General features: G+C 44.0%; 1 long non-coding RNA gene across 1 annotated transcript in view; it reads left to right on the top strand.

The window, feature by feature from the left end:
• The window catches only part of LOC308483013, a 29,724-nt gene extending 14,203 nt beyond the window's left edge, over positions 1 to 15,521 (top strand). Inside the window, exons 2-3 of the long non-coding RNA XR_013989545.1 lie at positions 3,738 to 3,877; positions 14,714 to 15,521. This is a non-coding gene — a long non-coding RNA (uncharacterized lncRNA). The remainder of the gene's footprint in view (positions 1 to 3,737; positions 3,878 to 14,713) is intronic.
• The last annotated feature ends 354 nt before the right edge of the window (positions 15,522 to 15,875 follow it).

The raw sequence follows: 15,875 nt of genomic DNA, 5'->3' as shown, positions 1-15,875 counted from the left end.
GATAAGGTTACCATTGGCTACTTGCTGCTACAGCTATGCCCTGCCTCCACTGCTGGCTGGCCTTGTACAAATAGCTCATGGTGTGCAGGGTCTTCAAAGATGTGAAGTCATTTCCTCTTCGGGGAACCCTGCTACCAAGCCCCAATGTTTATGTATCTTTTAGTGCAGTGTTTCGCAACCGAGATGTTGTTGGACTACAACTCCCATCATTCCTAGCCATCATGACCAGTGGTCAGGGATGATGGGAGTTGTAGTCCAACAACATCTGGGGACCCACAGGTTGAGAACCTCTGTTTTAGTGTCTACTGGACTGTTACTATCCAGAAACAAATATATTGAAGAACAGCTGTTTTTAAGTTGAGAAGCATTTACCTGCTGTTCATGAACACCTTCCTTACACATACAGTCATTTCCTTAAGGGACCCCCCCCCCTTTTACACACCCTGCAGTGTCCAGAGTCACAAGGAGCTAAAAGGGGGTTTGTCCAAAGGTCACTTAAATGGAAGGGTGATAGTGATCTATCAGGGTGAACTGTGGCCTCTTCTCCTGGGCTGCTGCTGAGCAAATGTGAAGCATGATTTCAGGACCCAGGTAGCATTAGGATTGGTATCATAAAGATTGGGTAGGAGTGTAAGGAGGCAACAACTTCTGTCCCACCATGGATTCAGGGCAATCAGTGCTCTTTCATATTTTTCTAAATAATTTTGTTATTTATATTGAAGAAAACGCAGTATCAAAAACTTTTTGATTTACATGCGAAAATATAGCATCTTTGGGGGGACATATTCAAAAATAAGGTTTAAAAAGGAAATAAATAAACCATATGTTTATTAGAAATAGATAAACTAACAGATACCAGTTTTTGTACAATAAAATATGTAGCGTTTTTATACAGTGGGTGGAAGATAGTCGTATGCAGTAGCTGAAAAGAGAAGTGAGAAGGGAGGGGAAGACACAACATCATTAAGCTTATCTTACTGAAATAACCAAATTCTGTTAAATGCTGAATGCGGGATTAAGTTCTATGAATTGTCACTAATCAGCACTGTTTCTGTTCCACTACAGTTTGGGTTCTACCTCACTATCCACTATGGAAAAAACTAATGAATTATGGAGTTAAATAGGCCCTTATTCTAACCCCTGGATCCAGCAAGTATTAAAATATAAGCCTGGTGAGGTGATTGCTTGGGGGTTGGGCCATTAAGGGGAAAACAGCTCTGTGTGAGATGGCAAATGGGGGAGATGGCTCCCCCAAGATTTGGACTCTCTCAGCTAGCAAATGGTTAGAAGGACAAAGCGAGAGTTGAGAGCAGAGTTGGCAGTGATGTGGGCCAAAGGAAAAGCAGCAAGCTAGTGGAAGACAGAGAGATAAAGCAATGCTTGACTTCTGTTTGAATCCAAGGCTGTGGTTGTGGGGTGTGAATGTTGTGAAATCCTCCTTCATAGGCTCAGATTGTACAGATGTGTAAATAAACCATATATCCCAAAGACTTCATGTTCTCCACAGTGCCTCATTCCAAAAAACACACGAAGCCTGGGTAAATGCCTGGAGCCCCTGGAATCTTGTACAGTGATACCTCGGGTTAAGTACTTAATTCGTTCCGGAGGTCCGTTCTTAACATTAAACTGTTCTTAACCTGAAGCACCACTTTAGCTAATGGGGCCTCCCGCTGCTGCTGCGCCACCGGAGCACGATTTCTGTTCTCATCCTGAAGCAAAGTTCTTAACCTGAGGTACTATTTCTGGGTTAGTGGAGTCTGTAACCTGAAGCGTATGAAACCCGAGGTACCACTGTACTGCTTGGAGTGGTTGGGGTACAACACTATGATTGGATCCCCAAATAAACGCCTCACATGCCCCTGAAGAGAGGCCCTTGGTGGATTCCTTGCTACCCAACGGTTGGCTTGCAACATCAGCCAAAGCAACACCAGAGATGTTAGTGAAGAAGCTTAAATCCCATCAGGATCAACTGAGGCAGTTGAGTAATGGCCGGGCACGAGTGAAGCATTCCTTCTTTGTGCCTGTAGGCTGCCAGCACATGCCCCATGGCAGCAGCTTAGGTTGCCTGCTTCAGCTCTTAACCTCGCCTTTGATCTCTCTTATACAATGGTTGTTTTGCGGTTGTAAAAAACTTTCCAGCCCATTTTGTAAAACTTGAGACATGTTTGTTGCTTCTCTCGGCAGCGTGATCCTCCTGCGGCTGCGGATTCCACAGGGTGTCATGGACGAACTCCGCATGTGCCCGTAATTTCACCCCTTACACTGTGACCCCCCCTCCCCTTCGGCTGGGTCCCTTTCGGGCACTATTGTGCAAAAAAGCCAAGAGTCCCTCCAGTGCCTCAGTGACGCAGGTGGAAGATAATGGGTACTTCTACTCCTTGCAAAACAAAGGAAATTTGCTAGGGGAAAGGACAGCCCTAAGAAAACTGTGGCTTGTCGCACTTCTCCAGTACAGAGAGTTTAGACCAACTAGGAACCAAGGTTATGGTTTGTTCACCATATGGGTGCCTTTCGCCACCTCAAAAATATTGACACCCCACCTGTGCTCATCCAGGGCAAGCAGAGTTTGTCATTGCACCAAGGTCTGATAACCTGCTCTAGCAGAGCTCTTCTTATGTAAGATGGGGTGGCACATGGCAAGTCCTGGAGGGAGAAACTAGAGGTACAGGAGGAGGGGTCCAAGGCATGATAGCAGGCAGTGCCAGGCCACAGCCACCGGAAATACAGAGCTGAAAACTTTTTATTTTAGTCATTTATGGCATCCAAGCTGCCATCCTGTACACACTTACCTGGCAGTAGTCTCATTGATCTCGGTGGGACTTACAGTGGTACCTCTGGTTACGAACTTAATTTGTTCCGGAGGTCCGTTCTTAACCTGAAACTGTTCTTAACCTGAGGTACCACTTTAGCTAATGGGGCCTCCTGCTGCCACCGCACCACCGCTGTGCGATTTCTGTTCTCATCCTGAAGTAAAGTTCTTAATCCGAGGTACTACTTCCGGGTTAGCGGAGTCTGTAACCCAAAGTGTTTGTAACCTGAGGTGTTTGTAACCCGAGGTACCACTGTCCTTCTGAGAAGACATACATAAGATTGCTATGTTACACCTGGCCTTTTGCTACAAATGACCTCAAGGCAATTAAAAGCAATAAAGCACAATAAAACTTAGCACTAAGCCAACATAATCACAGAAATAAAAAGCAGCAGAACCAGAAGATTATGTGATCAGATGATCATGTTTAACTAGCTGCCATGAAAAGCGTCGCTTGCTCATTGAGAGCAGATTGAGATCAGATCCGCACCATATTTTTAAAGCATATGCAATGTACAAACATGATCCCCGCCCCCAAATCTGGGGAACTGCAGTTTTCCCCTCATGTAGGGGTCATTCCCAGCATTCTTAACAAACTACAGTTCCCATGATTCTTTGATGGAAATCCTATTTGTGCTTTAAATGAGCATTGGATCTGCATTAAATCTACGGCAGCATCCACAATAATGGATGTATACATTGTCACACACACCATACATTTAAAGCACATGGCTTCCCCCAAGGAATCCTGGGAATTGCAGTTTGTTAAGCATGCTAAGAATTGTAGCTGTGTGTGGGGGGGGGGTAAACTATAGTTCCCAGGATTCTTTGGGAGAGGAAGCCATGAGCTTCAAATGTACAGTATACTACTAGTGACGGAATGTATACTACTCCTTCCTTTTATCTTTTTTCCCCTGGCCCCTCTCAGCCTTATTGGTCTCGGTTTTGACATGCTGTGACGACGTTCAGGCAACTCTGAAAGGAGAGGTGGAAGGAGCCCCACCCAGGACAACAAGCCCCAGCCTGCCTGGCTACCTGAGGAAGTCCACCTGTCATCAGTTGTAGCAGGTACTGTGATGTGTCATGTTTGGGCCAATGTTTCAGGATTGGTCACAGATCGGGAGGCCTGGGCGAGGGAGGTTATTTAAAGCAATCTAATTTCAAATGGAACCAAATCCATTACGACACACCCCTTCTGTTTCTTTCATTGGAGGAGTTCCTCCTCGTCTTCTGTTTGCCAACAGCTCTTGGAAACATAGGGAAACAAATCCTGTTTTTAAAGAGAAGAACCAACCTGCCCCCCACTCCAGAGGGCCAGAAGGGCCGTAGCTCAGTGGTAGAGCATCTGCTTTGCATGCAGAAGGTCCCAGGTTCAATCCCCAGCATCTCCAAGTAAGGGCAGGAATGTCCCCCTTGCTGCCAGTCAGTGTAGAAAATACTGAGCTCTATGGCCCAATGGACTGACTCAGTGTAAGGCAGGTTATTACATCTCTAGGATATTCCTTCAACCTCCAACTTTCACTAATAGGTAATTTGTAAAAAGGAGGGGGTGCTGGAATGGGCCTGAAACCTTGATCCCAAATCTGTGGAGAATGTTGGGGTTACTCATTACTGAATAAAATACACTCTGCATATTCTTAGGGGTGCTTTATTTGATATTATTTCAAATGTCTCAGGAATTTGGGACTGGGTCCTGGCTCAGTTAACCAGTGGCAACAACTTCTCCAAAAAAGGAGGAAATGTTGTGGGAATAGTTTTCAATGTTTTGAATGTTCAAGGGGAATATATTAATATAACACTGGCTGTGCCCTGGACCCTGAATTTATGGGCCATGCCAACCAGTGTGCTTGCTTGTACAGTGGTACCTTGGGTTACATATGCTTCAGGTTACATATGCTTCAGGTTACAGACTCCGCTAACCCAGAAATAGTACCTCGGGTTAAGAACTTTGCTTCAGGATGAGAACAGAAATCGTGCTCCGGTGGCACGGCAGCAGCAGGAGGCCCCATTAGCTAAAGTGGTGCTTCAGGTTAAGAACAGTTTCAGGTTAAGTACGGACCTCCGGAACGAATTAAGTACTTAACCTGAGGTACCACTGTACACTCGCATGATTATTGATTACATTTTAAGCCAACCTGTCTTCCAGTGCATCGAGGACTGTGTGCAAGGTGACCCCTCCATTCTATCCTTACAACAACGCTGTGAGGTGGCTCATTAAGCTGCCAGTTAGTGACTGACTGAAGCACACCCAGGGTGCTTCCAGACAGTTGCCATTTTTTTTGCTGAGATCGAATCGCATACAGGCAAATTCAGCTTGCACAACTATAGTTGATTGGGAGGACTTGCGCAAAAGACCCACTTCCCCAAAAGATCAGACTTTTCGCAATGAAGGAAGTGATGGGAAAACGCACTGGCAAGTGTGGAATAGCACTGGCTTGGATGCAACATCATCTAACTTCCCTGCAAACAAATCAGAATGGATGCCCATTAAATAGATGTCATCTGATCTCTTTGCAAACAGGTCATATGGAAGCCAGCAAGTTCCATGGCTGAGCAGGGATTTGAATCCCATGGAAGATCTCCCTAGTGCAAATTCAACATGCTATCGTGTACTGTGGCTCTAAATATGCGAACTCCATGTTCTGAGATTTCACCCATTTGTGTTCCCCCACACTTTAGCTGCTTGAATTATTAAAAAATTGCAAATTATTGTAGAGCAAGGCCACGCACATATTACCAGCTTTGAATGCAGTGAGGTCATTCTTTTTTTATTTGCTTCAAAGCGCATTGCTGTGCCATTGTACATGTTATCGTGGTTTTGATGTGCATCTGAGTTGCTGCTGTATGTGTCCACAGCAGTGGGTGGAGATGGGGCAGGGATGTCTTCACCCAACGAGCTTCGCCTGGCTGGTTTCCCCACCCCTCCAACCACTCAGATGTCATCTTCATCCAGGTGTCCTCTGCAGATACACAGCCAATTGTTTACCTGTGCATGCCCACCTGTATGTATATTTTTCTGTGTCCACACTGTGAGTGGGACGCTCATCCACAGTGCATGCCTATGCTGATGTCATCCTTGTAGAACCACCCGCTGCAGGAAAGGTGTATTTCAAAGCAGTATGTATGTGGGTTGAAGCACAAAGTTCTCAGGTCACATCAAAGCTGGATTGGGGAGGAAATGTAGCATTGCATAAGAAAGAGGAGGATAGAGATGGATTGTGGCGAATGTTGTATGTACCCCCCTTCCCAAACCAGCAGTGGGAGCACACTGGTTACACAGTAAACAGGAGTGTGTACACACAGCCCAAATGTGATGTAGTAGAATTGGTGTGGGGTATTGTTTAGAGTGCTGGACTAGGACTGCTGAGACTCCGGTTCAAATGTCCACACAGCTCATTGGGGTGACCTTGGTCTAGTCGCCATCTCTTTCAACCTGCCCTACTCCACAGGGTTGTTGTGAGGATAAAAGGTGGCAGGTGCTACCTTCAGCTCGTTGGAAGAAAGGCAAGATATAAATGCAACAAGCAAATAAATAATTATGTAAAAGGTGGGGTGTACACTGTTTGGAATAAATTATTATATAAGTACCTACATACATGCCATTATATTCAAGGTAATGTTGTGCAAAAGGTGGTGGTGTAACGAGATACAGTGGTACCTCGGGTTACAGACGCTTCAGGTTACAGACGCTTCAGGTTACAGACTCCGCTAACCCAGAAATAGTACCTCGGGTTAAGAACTTTGCTTCAGGATGAGAACAGAAATCATGCTCCTGCAGCACGGCAGCAGCAGGAGGCCCCATTAGCTAAAGTGGTGCTTCAGGTTAAGAACAGTTTCAGGTTAAGAACGGACCTCCAGAACGAATTAAGTTCTTAACCCAAGGTACCACTGTATTGCTTCTGATCACCCATGATGTAAATGGTTTGTGGTGGTGGTTGAGCTTTCTGGATCAATCAAGGGGGGGAAATATTGCATAGTACAGTTAATAACTCAAAAATGGCAAAAGAGATGGAAAGTGGAAGCAGAAAGTTCATCAAAGACTGGGGGAAATTTGTAGGATATCTGAAAAATGTATGTGATGTGCAAACAACGCTAGTGGGATTTCAAGAAGCACTGTGAAATTTGAGATGTATTGTTAAAAGAAATAGAAGCGGGAGGGAAGACTAATGACAATACTAATTAGAAGAAATGCATAATTAAGAGGTAAAGATGAATGATTGTCAGAGAAGCTGAAGGAAGCCCAAAAAGAGATAATTTGTTAAAAATTGGATAATATTGTATATTCATGTTGAAAATTAATAAAAATTATTATAAAAAAAGGAAAGTGGAAGCAGAAAAAATGTCACACATGGACACACTAAGCAATTTCAGATGTGCTGTGTGTGTGTGTGTGTGTGTGTGTGTGTGTGTGTGGCTTTGAGAGAGAAATGACAAAACTATATGCATCCCATGCATATAAATCCTTCCTGTCTCGCCCTCTCGCCTTGGAGGTTTGCAATGTTCCCAACCCTTATTTCCATGATGAGATAGGGACAGAGGAGGACGTTCACCAGCGGAGAAGGAGAAGGGTGTCGCCAGCTGCCCTACATACAGCCTCCATGATCAACAGATTCATGCAGGTGCCTGAGGCAATACAGGCATATTTTCATCTCGGAAAAGCTACAAGGATGTGGTTTAGCGATAAATAAGGGTTGTTGTTTATTACCCCTTCTTACTCCATCCTCCTGGGAACTGTAGATGATGGGGAAAGATGTTCAAAAGATACACAAGATGCTTTAGGCACCTGCCTACAAGCCAAGCAAGAGGGGATTGCGTTCAGAAACTGATCTCTCATTTTTTGTGTCTTTGAAAAATTTCCCTTTCTGGTATAAGTTTATCATATGATTCTATGTCCCTTGGGATCTTAGCTCCATCCAGGCCTTTAAACTGTACTATGTACATGTGAAGGAATTACCCTGTTAATATTTTTTCCTTGCTGGCAGTAAAACTGTTTACAGAACGATCTGCTTTGGCTTTGGGTGGGGGGTAACTATGCTATCATTCTTGTGGTTATCAACCATTGTTGGCTGAACAATTTGCCCCACACTAGCTAATATTCAGAGCTCAAAAGAAAATTCACAAATATTTGAAATGTTCCACAATTTCCTGTTTTACCACTCACGTTCTCGTTGTAAAATATTACCTCAGAATGTGAGTGAATGTCGTTTTAATTTACCTGAGCATTCACGCTTGCACACAAACCAGGTTGATGATTTTAAAAATGAAAATGAAATGTAAGGGTGATTTTAATAAACTCAAAACGCATTCATTTCCAGCTACAGTTTGGAGCACATGACACATGAGGAAATGCTGATGGGCACATGTCACATGCAGAGAAGATTGGTGCCCGGGGGGCTGGTGGGGAGAAGGTGACAGCAGTTGAAATATATCTTAAGAGGCAAAGAACTGCTGTTTACCAGAACCATGGAGGGAAGAACAATAGGGTAATTGGGTTCAAGTTGCAACAGTTTGGTTGGCAATCAGGAAATGCTTTGTCACACTCCAAGGATGGTTGGAATGGAGTGAAATAGTTGTCCACGGGGGCTGCGGGACAACATCCTCTGTTTTTCCTGGGGGCCTGTTCACATGAGACAGTTCAGGGCCTGTAGGTAGGACAGAGCAACAAGTGTAGCTTTCCTGGGGCACAGCTCTCTAGCTACGCCTCTGAGTAAGAAGCGGAATTATAACACTGAAGAAGGTCTGCTAGGCCATATATCCTAGTTGGCATCTGTCTGTCTCGAGGGACAATGGAAGAGTGTGCCATCGGGGTAAAGTCAATCCATTGGAGCGTTACAGAGCCTGCCCTGTTGTGGCTATAGAGACCAATGCAGGAGATGAAGGCTGTGAGGTTTCCCAGTTACAGATGCATCATGGCGTTTCTTTCCTCTGTGCTCTACCCAAGAGGAAAGTAAGTCGTTATTCCAGGGCCTCAGGGCCTCTGTTGATACTCTTGCAATGCAGGAGAGAGTGAATAATGGCTGAAAAATAACTAGAGGGAACCCTCCCAGCTCTGAGGAAAGGCAATCTTCCTTCAGCATGATGCCTCCCGCCCTAACTGCAGCCATAGCTGTCAACTTTCCCCTTTTCTTGCGAGGAATCCTATTCGGAATAAGGGAATTTCCCTTAAAAAAAGGAAAACGTTGACAGCTATGACTACAGCTTCACATTGTGGTTTGTTGTCAGAAAGTGAACCATGGAACCATGGTTAGTCTGCAGAGCTGCTTTGGGACATTCAAAGCCTGTGACTTTAAATAAAGTGCCTTCAGTCACATACTGGAGCATACATTTGAGAACTAGGAATTTACATTTACATACCCACCAAGTGTCCTGGGAAAAACCCGGGACATCCCATTTTTTTTGTGAGACATTGCAGCAGACATTTTGGGTGCCGTAATTGTATGTTGTGCTCTCACCCCCCAAAAGCACTTTTTTTTGGGGGGGGGAGCAACATCATGGCACTGGTTGCGTGACTTGCCCAGGAGTGTGCCCCAGAAGCCACACATCCCGGATTTTGACCTAAAAAGGTTGGATGTTATGCATTTAGAATCATCGCCATCATATTTATTTATTTGCCACTTTTCTACAATATTGGTCAAAGTGGCTCACAACATACCAAGTGAACAATAATAAATACAACAATTTTGTAAAAACGTATCAGGAGCAATTAGAAATAATTATAACATGTTCAGGGGTTGCATAAAATAAACTGAGCGCTGAGCTGCTCCTTCTTATGCTTGCCTTTGTGCTGAGTCTTTCGGAAGCAGAACAATCCCGTAGTTAGTACATGATGTGCATTAAGACTGCAAAAAGCAGTGCCAAGACTTTCTGTTGCTATGGATTTTTCTATTCCTAAAGACATCTCTGTAAACTTGGTGGATTTTAAGGAGCTGAAGATTTAGTACACAGATTTCAGCGCCTGTAATTTACATCAAAAGACACAGTTGTGCTGAGAGGTGGCCACACCTCAGTTTGGAGGTATTATAGTTTGCTCCATCCTGCTTTGAGGTTCTTCCTTCAACGCTATGATAATTGATTTGTGTGGGTTTTTTTAAGCACATGAGAATAGTTCCTTCTTCTGAGGTTCCCCCGAAGTGTTTTGACCCTTCAACTCATTATGTTTCACATTCCTACGCAGCCACCTTTCTTATAGGAACCAAAGCATCACAAGACATTTCAAATGTTCAAAACACTTTGTCATGTGTTACCTAATTTGTTCTCGACAAATTACATGAGCTAGCATAGAGCAGATCTATAGATCCACTGGCCCAGTTCACATAATGCAGTAAGCTAGGGACACCCAGCTTATCTTTTCAGATGTTGTTGGACTACAACTCCCATCATCTCTGGCCATTGGCCATACTGGATAGGGCTGATAGGAGTTGCAGTCCCAAAACATCTTAAGGGGACTCAGTTAGCTATTCCTGCAATGGTTTACCATGAATGCACCTATCTTGCCCACTTTGCTCCTAGTGGCTAGCACATGGGAGGAAATAAATCAGTGTGAGGGTGAAAGAGGATGGCGCAAAATATGGTTTGAAGCTCAACATCAAAAAAAGAAAGATCATGGCCACTGGGCCCATCACCTCCTGGCAAATAGAAGGAGAAGAAATGGAGGCAGTGAGAGATTTTACTTTCTTGGGCTCCATGATCACTGCAGATGGTGACAGCAGCCACGAAATTAAAAGACGTCTACTTCTTGGGAGAAAAGCAATGACAAACCTGGACAGCATCTTAAAAAGTAGAGACATCACCTTGCCAACAAAGGTCTGTATAGTTAAAGCTATGGTTTTCCCAGTAGTGATGTATGGATGTGAGAGCTGGACCATGAAGAAGGCTGATCGCCGAAGAATTGATGCTTTTGAATTATGGTGCTGGAGGAGACTCTTGAGAGTCCCATGGACTGCAAGAAGATCAAACCGATCCATTCTGAAGGAAATCAGCCTGAGTGCTCACTGGAAGGACAGATCGTGAAGCTGAGGCTCCAATACTTTGGCCACCTCATGAGAAGAGAAGACTCCCTGGAAAAGACCCTGGTGTTGGGAAAGATGGAGGGCACAAGGAGAAGGAGACGACAGAGGACGAGATGGTTGGACAGTGTTCTCGAAGCCACAAACATGAATTTGACCAAACTGCGGGAGGCAGTGGAAGAAGACAGGAGTGCCTGGCGTGCTCTGGTCCATGGGGTCACGAAGAGTCGGACACGACTAAACAACTAAACAACAACAACAGAAGTTCACTAAGTTAAGATGGGTCAATTGCACACTCTCTCAACCTAAACTATCTCATGGGTTTGTTGTACAGATAAAATGGGAATCACGCTACCCTGAACTTCTTGAAGCAAAAGTAGGATTTTTTTTTAATGAAATGATAAATATATTTAGAATGTTTATGGCAGGATTACAGAGAGGCCCAAGGTGGATCTAAAGTGGACTTTGGACTGAGGACACTTCCAGACTGTTGATTTTTTTCAGATGGGATTCATTCATATACCAGCAAGCTCAGGTTTCACAATTAGAGCTGATTTGAATCTCTTCTGCAGCTAGCAGCTTCCCCAAAAGATTGGACTTCTTGTGATAAGGAAAATTATGGTGAAATGCCCCGGAAAGTGTGGGATCTACATTGATGCAACATCATCTAATTTCCCTGCAAACGTATCTTGATGGATGCTCAAAAAACAAGTTGTCTGGAAGCACCCTTGGTTCAAAAACTTCACTCAGGCATAAAACTCACAAAGGGATACTAAGTCAACCACTATGTCTCAGTCTAGCCTGATGTGTCTCATTGGGTAGTAGTGGAGGGACCTCAAAGTTTTCTTGGAGGAAGGATGGAATACAAAAGTCATAAATCAATGAGTATTTTGGGGACATTGTAAGTCTTTCCAAACCAGGAAAAACCTAAATATACACTGATATGCTTGAGGTCATTAATGCATTAAATACTTTTGATTTTAATAAAATAATACTACATTTTGATACATTTAAAAATGCCAGGTGTTCTTCATTCAACCTGGTTTCTTTGCACTCCTTTGCCTGAATGAGAAATGGACACATCTGTTTGGTTCCAGCACATTGCAGTTTCAGCTGTGTTCATTCAAAGTCCCTTCCATCCCATTTCTCCATCATTCTGCTAATTGTTTTTAAACCAAAATTTGCATTTTGTTCACATAATATGTATTTATATTTTTTTGCACTGAATCATACGCATTTTTTATACACTTCTTGAGCCATGAACTGTCTCGTAAAATTTGGAGAAATGTGAAAACTAAAGGATAACTGCATTCCAAATCTGCACACTCATCCCCAAAAGTGAAAATCCATTTTCACAGAGTAATAATAATAATAATAATAATAATAATTTATTATTTATACTCCACCCATCTGGCTGGGATTCCCCAGCCACTCTGCGCTTGTAAAGTGTGTGCATATGTATATTTCTTTTATATAGATGAATATTGATGGCCTCCCATGCCCATGGGGTGACTGGACTCAGTCCTGTAGGCTTCAACAAGGGCTGATCAGATGGTGGCAGCATGTGCCTTCAAACCATAGCCTTGAAAGTCCAGTGGGGCAAACCGGGGACTGCCCCACCATCTTGATTCATCCAAGCTTGCCTGTCTTCTTACTTAGCAACCAGTCCAAAGGAAGACCCTGGTTCTCTGCTTCCTCCTAAGACCCAGATTTGCCCTTGTACACCTCAGCAAGCAGAAACATGGAGACAGAAGCAGGATTAGTGGACGGTGCTTGTCATTGGCTCTGACTTCATTGGCTGTTAGTCTCCCTGCCTCCACCCCACCTGTCCTGCAGGGTACCTGCCACCGCTGTCGAAGCACCTGTCCTCCAGAGTCACCTGCTGACCCCTCCATTCCCCTCCATTCAAAGGGCACAGCTACACATCCTATGCATGATTACTGCTCCCCAACCCCCTCGGAAAAACACTCTTTAGCACTCAATCAGAACAAACAGCAATTTAGAGTTTCCCCGGATTGCCATTTGTTCCAATCAATCGCTAAAGAGCAGATTTTCCCTTGGAAAGTAGTGCGGCAAGGTTAAAACTGCTTGGACCCAGGCATAAAAAGTGCAGAAAACAACTAGGTCCTGTGCTTTTTCGGGATAGCACAAGCAAAAGTGCGGGTGAGCCCTTAGGAAGAGTTCTGTAAAAATTTATTCCGAAGTGTCTATAGTACTGCTGCAGCCTTAAGATGATTTAAAGCTCATTTCTTTACCCTCAAAGGGCCCTGGGAATTGTAGTCTTGAGAGGAGGGAGAAGCGAGAGGTATCCGAACGGAACATTTTCAGCATCCTCACCAAATTATAATGTGTCAGACACTGGGCTTTTAAATTTCAGCAGCCCCCTGTGCGATGCTAAAATTAGTCGTGCCCCTGCCTCTCTTGCTCTGTTCTACAGCATTGTTCCCATGCAGCGCATCGCGCCGGTTGCGCCAACCTTAAAACCGCCTCTGCTACAATTCCCAGGAATAAGCCCTGTGAAACTGATAGAAACTCGATAAACCTTTTGTAGTATAAAAAGGGCTTTTGAGTCCCAATGTTAATCACCAGTCTAAGAAGAACATGGAAAATGTGCTACAGGAGGCATGCTAAGAAAACTTGGATTTCCCAACAAGAGTTAAAAAGGCAGCATCGCTGTTGGGCTATTTCCCATTGCAAGCCCACACATGGATTGTCGCCTTTGGACAAGCACCGCTTTAGGTTTGGGCTGATAGAGCAAGTTCCACTCTGAGTGCTGGGAGCTTCTCTGGTGGCGATGTTGAATCATTGTCAGCCCTTCCAGAGAGAAAATTCTGCTTAAGGTAACTCAGTGGAGGCAATTTGTAGGTCTTGCCAAAAAAAGACGCCTTAATTGCACTGGTGAGTTCAGAGCAACCCTGTGGTGCAGTATGCCGGATGTTCACACACCCTTTTATCATTAGTGATTTCAAAATAGCCCAAGATGTTTACTCGCTGTGGTCAATAACATGTTTATGTTTTTCCCTCTGAAAAAAAATAACCCTTCCTCTTGTTGCAAGCCAAGTAAGAGAGAGAGAAAGGTATGTAAGGAAACAGAAGTTGCCCTGTATTTAATTCTCCTCAATATCTATTTAGCACCACCAGTTTCCTGTGAGGCTGAAACTCTTTTTTAAAAAATGGATATGAAGTGCTAGCACACACAGTAGATGCTTCTGAGCATGTGCAGAGTGTGCCAATCAATTGCATCCTGCCTCACACATTGAGATGTAGGAAGGGCAGGGCTTCTCCCTATTTATTTCTCTATAATTGCTTGAACTTACGTATATCCCATTTAGTGCTGGGTTAACCAATAAGCATGCTTACTTTGAGCAGCAGCAAAGCAAGGGGTGCACACACAAAAATGAGAAATTGTTTTTGGAAAGTATTCGGCATTTCATACTTCAAAAAACAAGCCTCAAAGTATTTGTCATAGGGAAATCAGAACTTTGTTAGACTTTGTTACACTCCACTCCATGCGAGTATAGTTTTAGTATAGTTTTTATTTTAAATTACATGGGGGCAGGGGAAGCACCATCATATTTTCAGTGTTTAGGGCCTATAAAGGTCCTAATCTGGCCCTGATCTCACCTTTCCACATTAGCACCTGCATTGGTTTGCAAGAAGTTTTACAAGAAAAGTGTAATAACGTTAAAATCAAAGCCATTTATAAAATAAAAACAGTCCAGTCCAGAGCAGCAGCCGATTAAGCCTGGGGTACTAAGGCAAGTTGCCAGGCTCCACCCAGACCTGAGCCCTGGCACCTCTTCTGATTTTATTTAGCACATTTCTATCATGCCTTCTACCAAGGAGCTCAAGTTGGGACACCTGGTTCTTCACTCCTTGTACTTTACCATCACAACAGGTTGTGTATCCACAGCAGTGACCAGAGGAGGGATGACTATTGGCAGGAGCACAGAGAGAAGAAATGCCATGGTGCATCTGCAGCAGCACAACCGGATGCCTTCATCTGCTCCAGCTGCAACAAAACATGTCTCTCCTGTATCAGTCTTTACAGCCACAGCAGGCGGTGCAGCTCTCTAATGGTTTGACTTCATCCCCAAAGGAGCACTCCTCCATTGTCCCCCAAGACAGCTGGATGCCAACAACAACAGCAATTCTGGATGCCTCCTAATGACCTGTTTACTGAGCATTCATTCTTTGGCTTTGTACGCATTAGCAGCTTCAGCCTTGGTGAGGTCATCCCTCCAGCCCTCTGGCTGCATCTCAGGTCACTTTTGAATGTTGTTGTTTGGACCACTTGAAGATTGCTGAGGGTCTTGGTGTACTGCTTAAAGATTTTCCGGCTTGTTGTAGCAATTGCCGTGCGCTGTGCCAGCTGCTGTGCGGTTTTTAAATTGCATTTTAATTGCTTCTTTTATTTCTTATATGCCATCCTTATAGAAATCAAATTGCAATAAAATGCAATTTAAGAAATAAACGGAGCAATAAGAATACAGTTAAAGACCAAAAGTGTTGCGGTGGATCTGCTGTCTCTCGCCTTCAACCACAAATCCACAGACGCAATGTGGGCCACCCGAATGAAGCTCTCAGGCCACATTTTGTTAACCCCTCGACCTAGACTTTCTGACTCTAGCTGGCCCCTTTCCCCACTGCTGTAGGCCACTACAATTGCGTGGCCTCTGGAGCAGGGAGTTTTCAGGTGTTTTCAGATTAGAATATACTGTAAGATTAAAAAGCACTTTGTCCCTTAGTCTGCATTTCCAGTGATGCTTGCTCTCTCTATCTCTCAACTTCCAGGCTGCCTTTCAGCAGAAAACTGCAAGGCGAGTGTACATCTGATAGCAAAATTACAATGAAATGAGCAGTAAATTGTGATAATCATACTGAAACTCGGGAAGATAAACACTGCAGTGAGCAGTAGGTGGCCTTGCACCTGTTTTGAAGAATCATCATCTCAGCAGGTGAAAAAAAGGTTTCCACGGCTGCTTTAAGTAGCTACATTTTTTTTACTCCCATGACAATAGTTTACTTTTGTCCACATTGAACACACACCCAAAAAAAAC

This window comes from Podarcis pityusensis (genome assembly GCF_964106645.2).
Source record: "Podarcis pityusensis genome assembly, chromosome: 8".
In the NCBI taxonomy this organism is placed as follows: Eukaryota; Metazoa; Chordata; class Lepidosauria; order Squamata; family Lacertidae; genus Podarcis; species Podarcis pityusensis.
The sequence above is the reverse complement of the archived record's forward strand: the minus strand, read 5'-3'. Positions and strand labels throughout refer to the sequence as shown.